This window comes from Barbus barbus, assembly GCF_936440315.1.
Source record: "Barbus barbus genome assembly, chromosome: 23".
Classification (NCBI taxonomy): domain Eukaryota; kingdom Metazoa; phylum Chordata; class Actinopteri; order Cypriniformes; family Cyprinidae; genus Barbus; species Barbus barbus.
The window spans coordinates 17,093,120-17,103,226 of NC_136751.1; positions in this window are offsets into that span (position 1 = coordinate 17,093,120).

Genomic DNA, 10,107 nt, shown 5'->3' on the forward strand with positions numbered 1-10,107 from the left:
AATTCATTCAGCAGTGAATTAGTTCTCAGTTTTTCATGTTAAGCATTTGCACTTTTTCCCAGTTAAAGCCCTGTAGTTCCTGCAGCATTCAACTGAGTTTCTCTTGTAGCATCTCTTGAAATCTTAGCTAGATTACTTTTTCGGAGGTGCTTTTTCTTTTTTCGGCATTCAATAATTCTGCATTTTTGGTCAGTTCAAAGGAATAATTATTACTGTACATCATCTGACAGCTGCTACTCAAGACCCAAGTGGCTCTTTTTATCAGAAGCCGTCCTCCCATTTACAGCACCTGACTACCATTTATGCATAAAACTGCTGAACAGTCATTGTAAGCTGTGAAAGTACTATTTTCAAAAATGATTACTTGTGGTTTCCAGCTTTGAAAGCTGCATTTGTTCTCACACTATTACTTTTTTTGAACAGACATTTACCTATATTTACAATTAATGGTGGCTTTGTGAGAAAAAAAAAATCACCCACTAAAGAGCCGGTATGTTTTATATGGTACCAGACCACTGAACATCAAGTCTAATTGCAGTGGACAATCCTTGTCTGACCTCCTGCTTCAAAACTCATGATTAAATATATATATATATATATATATATATATATACTGTATACGCTTATATACCCACTGTATAATCCTGTCTCCCTGCTACACTAGACCCATTCCAATTTGCCTATCGCCACAATAGGTCAACAGAGGACGCCATCTCAACAGCGCTTCACTCTGCCCTCACCCACCTGGACAGTCAAAACACACATGTGAGAATGCTGTTCACAGATTTCAGTTCTGCATTTAATACTGTAATCCCCTCCAAGCTAATCTCCAAGCTCAGCCAGCTTGGAATCAGCACACCCATCTGCAATTGGATTCTAGATTTTCTGACTAACAGACCTCAGTCCGTTAAGTTAGATAACCTCTCCTCCTCCATCATCACCCTGAACACCGGCGTGCCACAGGGCTGTACTCCCTCTTCACCCATGACTGTGTTCCTGTTTATGGCTCCAACACCATAATCAAATTTGCAGATGACACCACGGTGGTAGGTCTGATCAAGGATGACGATGAGTCAGCCTACAGGGATGAGGTGCAGCACCTGGCTGTGTGGTGTGCCACCAACAATCTAGAACTAAACACCCAGAAGACAAAGGAGATCATTGTGGACTTCAGGCGGACTAGGAGTCATGCACACACACCCATCTACATCAACGGAGCTGTAGTGGAGCGTGTGTCGAGTTTCAAGTTCCTTGGCATCCACATCTCTGATGACCTCACCTGGTCCCATTACACCTCCACTCTGGTCAAAAAGGCACAGCAGCGCCTTTACTTCTTAAGGAGCCTTAAGAAAGTTCACCTGAATCCCAGGATCCTTGTGGAATTCTACCGCTGTACCATTGAGAGCATACTCACGAACTACATCTCAGTATGGTACAGCAATTGCTCTGCATCTGACCGCAAAGCACTCCAGCGGGTGGTTAATTTCCATTGAGAACATTTATCATAAGCGCTGTCTGGGCAGGGCAAGAAACATCATCAAGGATGCCTCTCACCCTAACCATGGACTTTTCACCCTCCTTCCATCCGGCAGGCGTTACAGGTGCCTACGCTCTCGCACTAGTAGGCTCAGGAAGAGCTTCTTCCCCGAGGCTGTGACACTTCTGAACGCCACACCACCAATCTAACCTGCACCTGCTTATTACTGCACTGGTCACAGTACTTTACAAACACATGCATTTGCACTACTCATATTTTGGACAGACTGCACATTGTTAAAGTTATTACACTATAAACTGTCTAAAGTTGTTACTGTACAAAGCACAGTAAACTATTTCTATAAAATATTGCACTACTGTTATTTTGCATAGAATACATTGTTCTATAAATACTTTGCACACTCATCCAGCTGTATTTATTTATTACCACTGTTCTCACGTCTCTGCTGTTCATAATGTGTATATATAATCCTACATTGCTCTGTTCATAATGTACATACAATCCCTACATTGCATTCCTATTTATATTCTGTATATACTCTGCTCAATACAGCAATTCCACTGTACATTCTGTAAATCATATCTTCACCTACTCTGCACTTATATGTATATAAAACACTATATTCTTGCACTTCTGGTTAGATGCTAACTGCATTTCATTAGCTCTGTACTTGTACTCTGCATAATGACAATAAAGTTGAATCTAATCTAATCTAATATATATATATATATATATATATATATATATATATATATATATATATATATATATATATATAAGTGCTGTCAAACGATTAATTACAATTAATTGGATCCAAAATAAAAGTTTTTGTGTACATAATATATGTGTGTGTATTGTGTATATGTATTATGTATATATAAATACACACACACATGCTGCATATGTCTGTGGTTTTCTGTTTCTCCTGTGACCTAGTTTTCCCCATTCTGTTTAAATAGTCATTCAGTTCACCTGTTGTCTTATCTCATTAGTTTCCTTTGTTTGGTTCATTCTTTATAGACTTATAAGTCATAACTCAGTTCTCCCTTAGTCTTCGTCTGTTCTCGTCCATATTATGCTGTTTTACTTGCCTGTTTCCTGGATTTACTAATTAAAATACCTTTTACTTATCTCCTTCGTCTTCATGTGATTGTGCCCCCCCCCCCCCCCCCCCCCCCACACACACACACACACACACACACACATACACAGACTTAGAAATCCGGACAAAATTGCATTGCCAAATAAATGAGGAGCCAACTGTGAGCAGAAACAAGTCCATGAGTGTTTATTTTCATGTTATATTAACAGCACTGAAACACTAATTTCATTCACTCAGTGAACCAATCACAATTAATGAGAGAGACCCTGAACCTCAAAACCAGTCGCAAGGGTAATTTTTTCGAAATTGAGATATATACATCATCTGAAAGCTAAATAAGTAAGCTTTCCATTGATGTGTGGTTTGTTAGGATAGCATAATACTTGTCTGAGATACAACAATTTGAAAATCTGGAATCTGAGGGTGCAAAAAATCCCAATATTGAACAAATCGCCTTTAAAAAAGTTCTTAGCAATGCATATTACTAATAAAAAAAATTGTATTGATATATTTACAGTTAGAAATGTACAAAATATCTTCATGGAATATGATCTTTACTTAATGTCCTAATGATTTTTGACATAAAATAAAAATTTATAATTTAACCATACAGTTGCCAGTCCTCTGTCGTGTGTGTCATGTGTTCCCGCCTCATGTTTCCATATTTGGTTTGTTTCCTGTCCTTGTTAAATGTAATCATTAGTTAATTCTTGTCCAGCTGTGTTTGTCTCGTTATCTATGATTTACCTGTGTATTTATAGTCCTGTCTGTTCAGTTTGATTTGGTCTGGTCTACTCGTTACTCCCCGGTGTTCCTGTCGGTGTCTTGCCCTGCCTTGATGTCATCAGTAAAGACTATTATTTGAAGTTATATCCTGCGGGTTCCTGTGTCCTCTCTTGTGTGTGCACCTTGACAACAGTGTATTTTTGGCTATTGCTACAAATATTCCCCAGCTATTTAAGACTGGTTTTGTGGTCCAGGGTCGCACACACATACATTATATCTACAATGGAAAAAGAAAATGGGTAGTTTTATGAAAATCTTGTCAATCATGTTGGATTTGGGCCAGGTTTTGTCTATCCGTTTAAGTTTCCTGCCCAATGGGGGATGTAGCACCAAGAATGACAGACATATTTTTAATGCTCTGGAGGAATATCTCCTGCATGCCAACAGTGTGCCTCAAGACAGTGTGTTGATAAGAGTTCAGATCTTAAGCTCTCCATGCAGCACCAAGTAGAAAAATATTCTCTAGGCACAGTGAGGGAGAGGGAAAATCATGGCAGGAAGGTAATTTGTGTGAGTGGGTAGGAGGTGAACCTCTCATGGATGGTGACTGTGTTGGGGGCAAATATTATCCCATAGGGAGTGTGGTCTGGAGTCCTATGTCGTGTCTCAGGTGGTAGGAATGAAAGGTCATGCAATGTGCTGAAGAATTATGGAAGGATTGATGTGTCATATAGGCTTCTTGTGATAAGGCGATGATGGAACCCCCACTGACTGATATATGTGCTGTTCTGCTTGTTACATGTGCTATTTCTTCTGAGAACATATATCATTTTTCAATACCAAGCAGACAAATTGACCTTCACCTTTCACTGGCTTGTCGTGTGGTTCGTCCTAAGTGATGCTCTGATGTCTGAAGCTCTGAAGAACATCTAAGTTTTTTTTTTTTTATGCACTCACCCATATACTGTATAGATAAATGATGTTTGAGGACAGGTTTACTGAACAAGCCCTGTCTGCTCAATGAAAAATCTTTGTAGACAGACTTTTCTGTGGTCTATGTGGCTTCTGTGGTAATTTGCATGTGGTGTGATCTCTTGGGTTGAACCTAGGGTTGAGAACCAAGAAGGTTCAGAGCTGGTTGGATTAAAGTTTTCGTCATCCAGTTCTTTTTACTGTTCTCACTTCTGCTGAATCTACAGCAAAAAAGAGTGATACTGTTGTCTGATCCCTGAAAGAATTTATTTTTTTTGTCAACTGCAACATTTTAGTGAATCTACAACATAGACCTCCTACAGCATGACACTTGTAGTCCAATTATCTAATGAATCACTCTTATGAATCATTTCATTTGGCATGCATCTGAGTGAACTGGTTTATAGAACAAGAAAAAAAAAATGATAGGGGATTGATTGATTGATTGATTGATTGATTGATTGATTGATTGATTGATTGATTGATTGATTGATTGATTGATTGATTGATTGGATGAATCATTCACAATAAGATTAATAATACGCATTTAGAGAATAGGGTGAATTTCCATTTCATACTGACTTATGTGAAAAAGTGTTATACTCTTTACTGACTGGTTGTTCATATGACAACATGTATGTATATTTTATGAGTTTTGTCAATACTAGCCTAACTATTTTACTTTTTATTTAATGTTATTTATTAAGGACAACCATTGGATCACGTTTGTGGCATGTCAGACAAAGCTTTCTGTCATTAAAAAGCCTGTGTAAACAAACCTTTTGCAACAATTGTTTTAAAATTTATTATCAATTGCATCCAGTGTTGGGGAATAATAGTTACATGTAACAGAATTATATAATTTAATTACAAAATAAATATAACTGTAATCTGTTACAGTTTCTGAGAAAAAAAGTGTAATTAAATTACAGTAACATATGAAAATGTTAAAGATTACAAAGGGGGTTATACTGGAATATTTTCACAAATTTCACAATTTTTTCTTTCCCAAATTGCATTGACTGCTTTAAAATATGAGACACCAATGTTTCAGGACAGTGTAGGACACAGAAAACAGGTTTATTTGATAACTGTTTTATTTCCTATTTGGGTTTATGTATATGCCTTGTTTTTTTGTTTTTTGTTTTTAAGATAAACAGTTTTTATAAAGCATTGTTAGATGCTTCCTGTCAGCTATGCAAAGATTTGATTTCAAAACCAGTATCATAGCTATTAAACTATTTCTCATTATGATTTTAAATATGTGTTTAACAATCTCAAAGTAAAAAGAGGTGCTAAAGTCTGATTTTGTGGTGGCTGTGCTTTAAAATGAAATTATTATAATCTTAATTTAAGTGATGAAGGATTTTGAAAGTCTGACAGTAATCAGTGTTGAGCGCTACTGTAAGCTTAACCCAAAATGATTAACATTGGAAAACATGAAATTTAAGAATTTATAAAAGTAATCAAATGTAACCAGTTTCATTACTTTAATAAAGTAATTGAAATAGTACTTGTTACATTTTAAATAGGGTAACTTGTAATCTGTAACCTGTTACATTTCCAAAGTAACCTTCCCAACACTGATTGCATCTTATTTGGCAATTGCATATTTATCTGAAAAAAAAAAAAAAAAAAAAAAGAAAAAATAACTATTAATGGAACAGTTAAAACACTGGAATCATTCAATTCTTTATGATTCCCATCCCTACTCAGAGTAAATGATAATTGCAGTGCAAGAGTCCTGATATGTCAGTTGATATGCGTGTGTACATCAATCATACCACACGATTTGATTCTCCAGTGGCTGTCAATATTAAGATGTGAGAAAGAAGCAGGATGGCACCTCTTAGCCCCTGCTGTGTTCCCTTCACAAGAGCTTCAGAGGATGTATACTGGAGTGAGTCACATTAACTCTCTGCGCTCGTGGGAAGCAAGCTCAGGGGGGAATTTGCTACAGGGAGAAACTATATATTAGCTTTATTATTATTCAATGACTGCTCTATTAATAGGCTTGCAGACTTGATCATCAGATTAACTCTCTTTGACTGCAGCTGTGACTCATATTTTCCAGGGAAAGTTTTTTTTTTTCTATACATTCATATATCCATGGATGACTAATAATTGCATTGACAGGCAAACACTAGACATTGCAGATTGTCACTGCAATGACATCAATCATCAAAAGCTTCAATTTGGAAAATAAAATTTACACTCAGGCCATCCAAGATGTAGATGACATTGTTTGTTCATAAGAACATGTTTAAAGAAATTTAACATTGCATCACTTGCTCATCAATGGATCCTCTAGTGAATGGGTGCCGTCAGATTAGGAGCCCGGACAGCTGATAAAAACCTCACATTTAATCCACAGGACTCCAGTCCATAAATTATTATCTTGTGAAGTGAAAAGTTGTATGTTTATAATATAATTGTTACCATATTTTGAATGACAGCAGCCTTATATGTTTTGTTTTTTTTGGTCTTGGCAATTGTTAAGGTTTTATAGGGTTTTTATATTTAAGTATCTTACTTTTGGAATACACCATTTAGATCCAGCTCATGGTTGAGAAACATGAATAGTGTTCAGTCACTTAACTGGAAGTGGCAAATAGAGGTGGGCACATTTGCACTAATGGATTTGGAACACCACTTAAATTACTGAAGTAAAGATTTCTGCTTGCAATAGTGTTAATAATAGTTCATGAAGAACACCTTTTAGAAGAGGGATAATGACAGAGGAGTCTGTGTGTGAGTGTGTATGAAGATTTCTTTGTATGTACGTTTTAAAGTTTTTTTGTGCTTTACAGAAGCACACGACACATTCAGTCGATAAAGACAAAACAAAAGGCTACAATTTATTATATTGTTCTTCAAATGAGCATTCAGATTACCAATAATTTCAGAATCAGAATCACGTTTTATTTTATCACATATATTTTAAAAAGTTATTTACTTCAAAGCTGATGTGTCTTCATTGTCACATGATTTGGTGCTAAAAAACAAAACAAAAACATTGCTATTATCAATGTTGAAAACAGATTCAGGATCCTTTGAAGTAAGAACAGCATTTATTTGATATAATATTTTGTAACGGAGTAAAAGTCTATACTCTTACTTTTGATCAATTTAATGCATCCTTGTGGAATAAAAGTATTAAAAGCAGTGTGTAATGTGTATATAGTCAGTTTTGATTTTGATGCTACTTTTAAAATCTCTCGTGGTACAATAGATCAGCATAAAAGCTGACTAAGATGCAAAACAGCAGTTTCTGGAACTCTTTGAAATGATCATCCTTAATTCTTGTCTTCCTATCTATTTTTCATCCCTGCAGTATATGACAATAATTTTTTCTTCCTTGATCTCCACCTCTTCTTTGGTTTTTGTTGTTTTGTGTATCTTTATTGGTTTGAGCCTCTATGGTAAACTCCTTAGTTAGTGTTTGTGGTTCCACAACAGCTTTGAGGATCATTTTCATTTGAATTATTTCGTTGCTCGTTTTCTTTGGTGTTTTTGATGACTTTATCAGTTTTTGTTGCAGTATTGATTATATCGGACTTGTAATATACATCTGTCATTATCAGCAAAAATCTGCATATGCTTTTCTCAACATCATGCAGCTCTCAATGTGGCTGATCCTTCCAAAGACTGTAAACACATTTCAGACACTATTATGAACACAGACAGCTGGATCCACATCATTGAGAGAGACACACACAGAGTCTATTATCAGAGCAAGCGCTCCTGTTCACCTCTGTCACAATGTGTCCGTGAAATGTAAATCACAATGATTTAGTTGGCATGATAGAAATGATATTTTTGCCTGGATCCATCCCCATTTAGGTAGAATAGACATAAATTCATTACAGGCAATCTAGCCAAGTCTAAACTAATAAAATTATCTCAAGGTTGTAGCTTTTCATTCAGCCTGTCTAATACAGTTGAGCCTTTATCCAAACAATGATATCCAATGTAATTCCAGCGCTGTGCATGAGCTACCATAATCCTTAAAGGTCAATTAGTGATCCCAATTGAAAAAATAATAATTTTCAAAGCCGTTTTCCTTTCAAAGTTAACCCAAAAATGAAGTGAGTCGTAATTACCAAATTGAATCATATTGAGAGGTTTTTGTATAGCTGTATTCATCTTAGAATGCATTTGAATATTATTGATAGTTTTGATAACGTCCTTAACAAATAATGCTCTTAAATTATAAAGAACCTCAGTATTATTCAACTTGAAGAGAAGCATGGTATGACAATGTATTTCAATTGGATACACACTAAATCATGGTTATTATTGTTAAATAAAACTAGAACCATTAAAAAAAAAAATCCATTACTAATAACACAACAAAAAACAAGCATTTTCGGTAACACTTTATTTCGATAGTCCACTTTAGACATTCTAACAGTAAGTAACTTTGCAACTACATGTCAACTAGCAGTCATTATAGTATTAGTAGACTGTCTGCTTAATATCTTAACACTTTATTTTGATGGGTCCACAACATACAACATACTGACTATGAGAAATACTGACTATGACAAACACAGCTGGACAAGTATATGTCAACTTATTCTACTAACCCTAAACCTACCCTAACAGTATACTCTGAGAGTCAGTAGACATGTAGTTGCAAATTAATGAGAATTAGTTGACATGTAGTTACAAAGTTACTTATAGTTAGTAGAATGTAGAATCAAAATAAAGTGTAACCGCATTTTCATTTAATTTAACTAAAGTAGCTAAAACTAAATATGTAGCTACTATAAAATGTATAGACAAATAAAAAAAATGACAAAAACACAATAAAATTACTTGTGAAAATAGAAAATAAAATATAATTCAAAATATTAACAAAAACTGTAAGTGCATCAATGATACCGAGATAGCACTTCTATGAATAGGCTACACAAGATAGCAGTCACACATGCACACGTCTCTTCTTCTTGTGAATAGGAAAAAGTCTAAGTTAGTCGAAAGCTAAAATAGAAAAATCTCACAGATTTTCAGATGTTCAGTCTGAGTATTAAAGTAACTAGAGCTGGACAAATTCTGACATCTACTGGCGATAATTATATGGCGAAAGTAACAAGTGTTTTTTAGAACACTAACATCTAGTGGTCACTTAACTGACTGAGAGTGAAACACCGCTGAGGAATAGTATTAACCTGGTAACTTAAACTTTAGGCAACATGCTGCATTCTTACCTGAAATGTCGCTTCAGTGTCTCATAAGAGCATTTCAGCCATATAGTTGAATCTAGTGGTCACTTAACTGACTGAGAGTGAAACACCGCTGAGGAATAGTATTAACCTGGTAACTTAAACTTTAGGCAACATGCTGCATTCTTACCTGAAATGTCGCTTCAGTGTCTCATAAGAGCATTTCAGCCATATAGTTGAAAGCCACTATCAAATTAGACTGTCTGCGATGCTGAAAACTACGGAAGTTCTAAGCGGCCATGCATTATTATAATTTTTCTGTCTTGTTTTCTCGTGATCTTAATTTTCTCGTGATCTCGACATAACGAAAGTTGTTTTGTCGTTATCTCGACTTAATTTTCTCTGTGTATTCGGCATGAGAAAATGCTATAGCATCATCGCAGCATCATGGATGATTGTATTCGCTTTTACTTTGATCAGGGACTCACTCAAACTGAAATAATAAAAATAAAAATATGGTATAAGTACCATCCCAAATATTGAAGGTGTTGTGTGTGTGACCGACATTGATCCATGATAGAATACTTGTCATATTCATACTCGGACATTTTAGCTCTGTGTCTGTCAGTGATTGACGACTT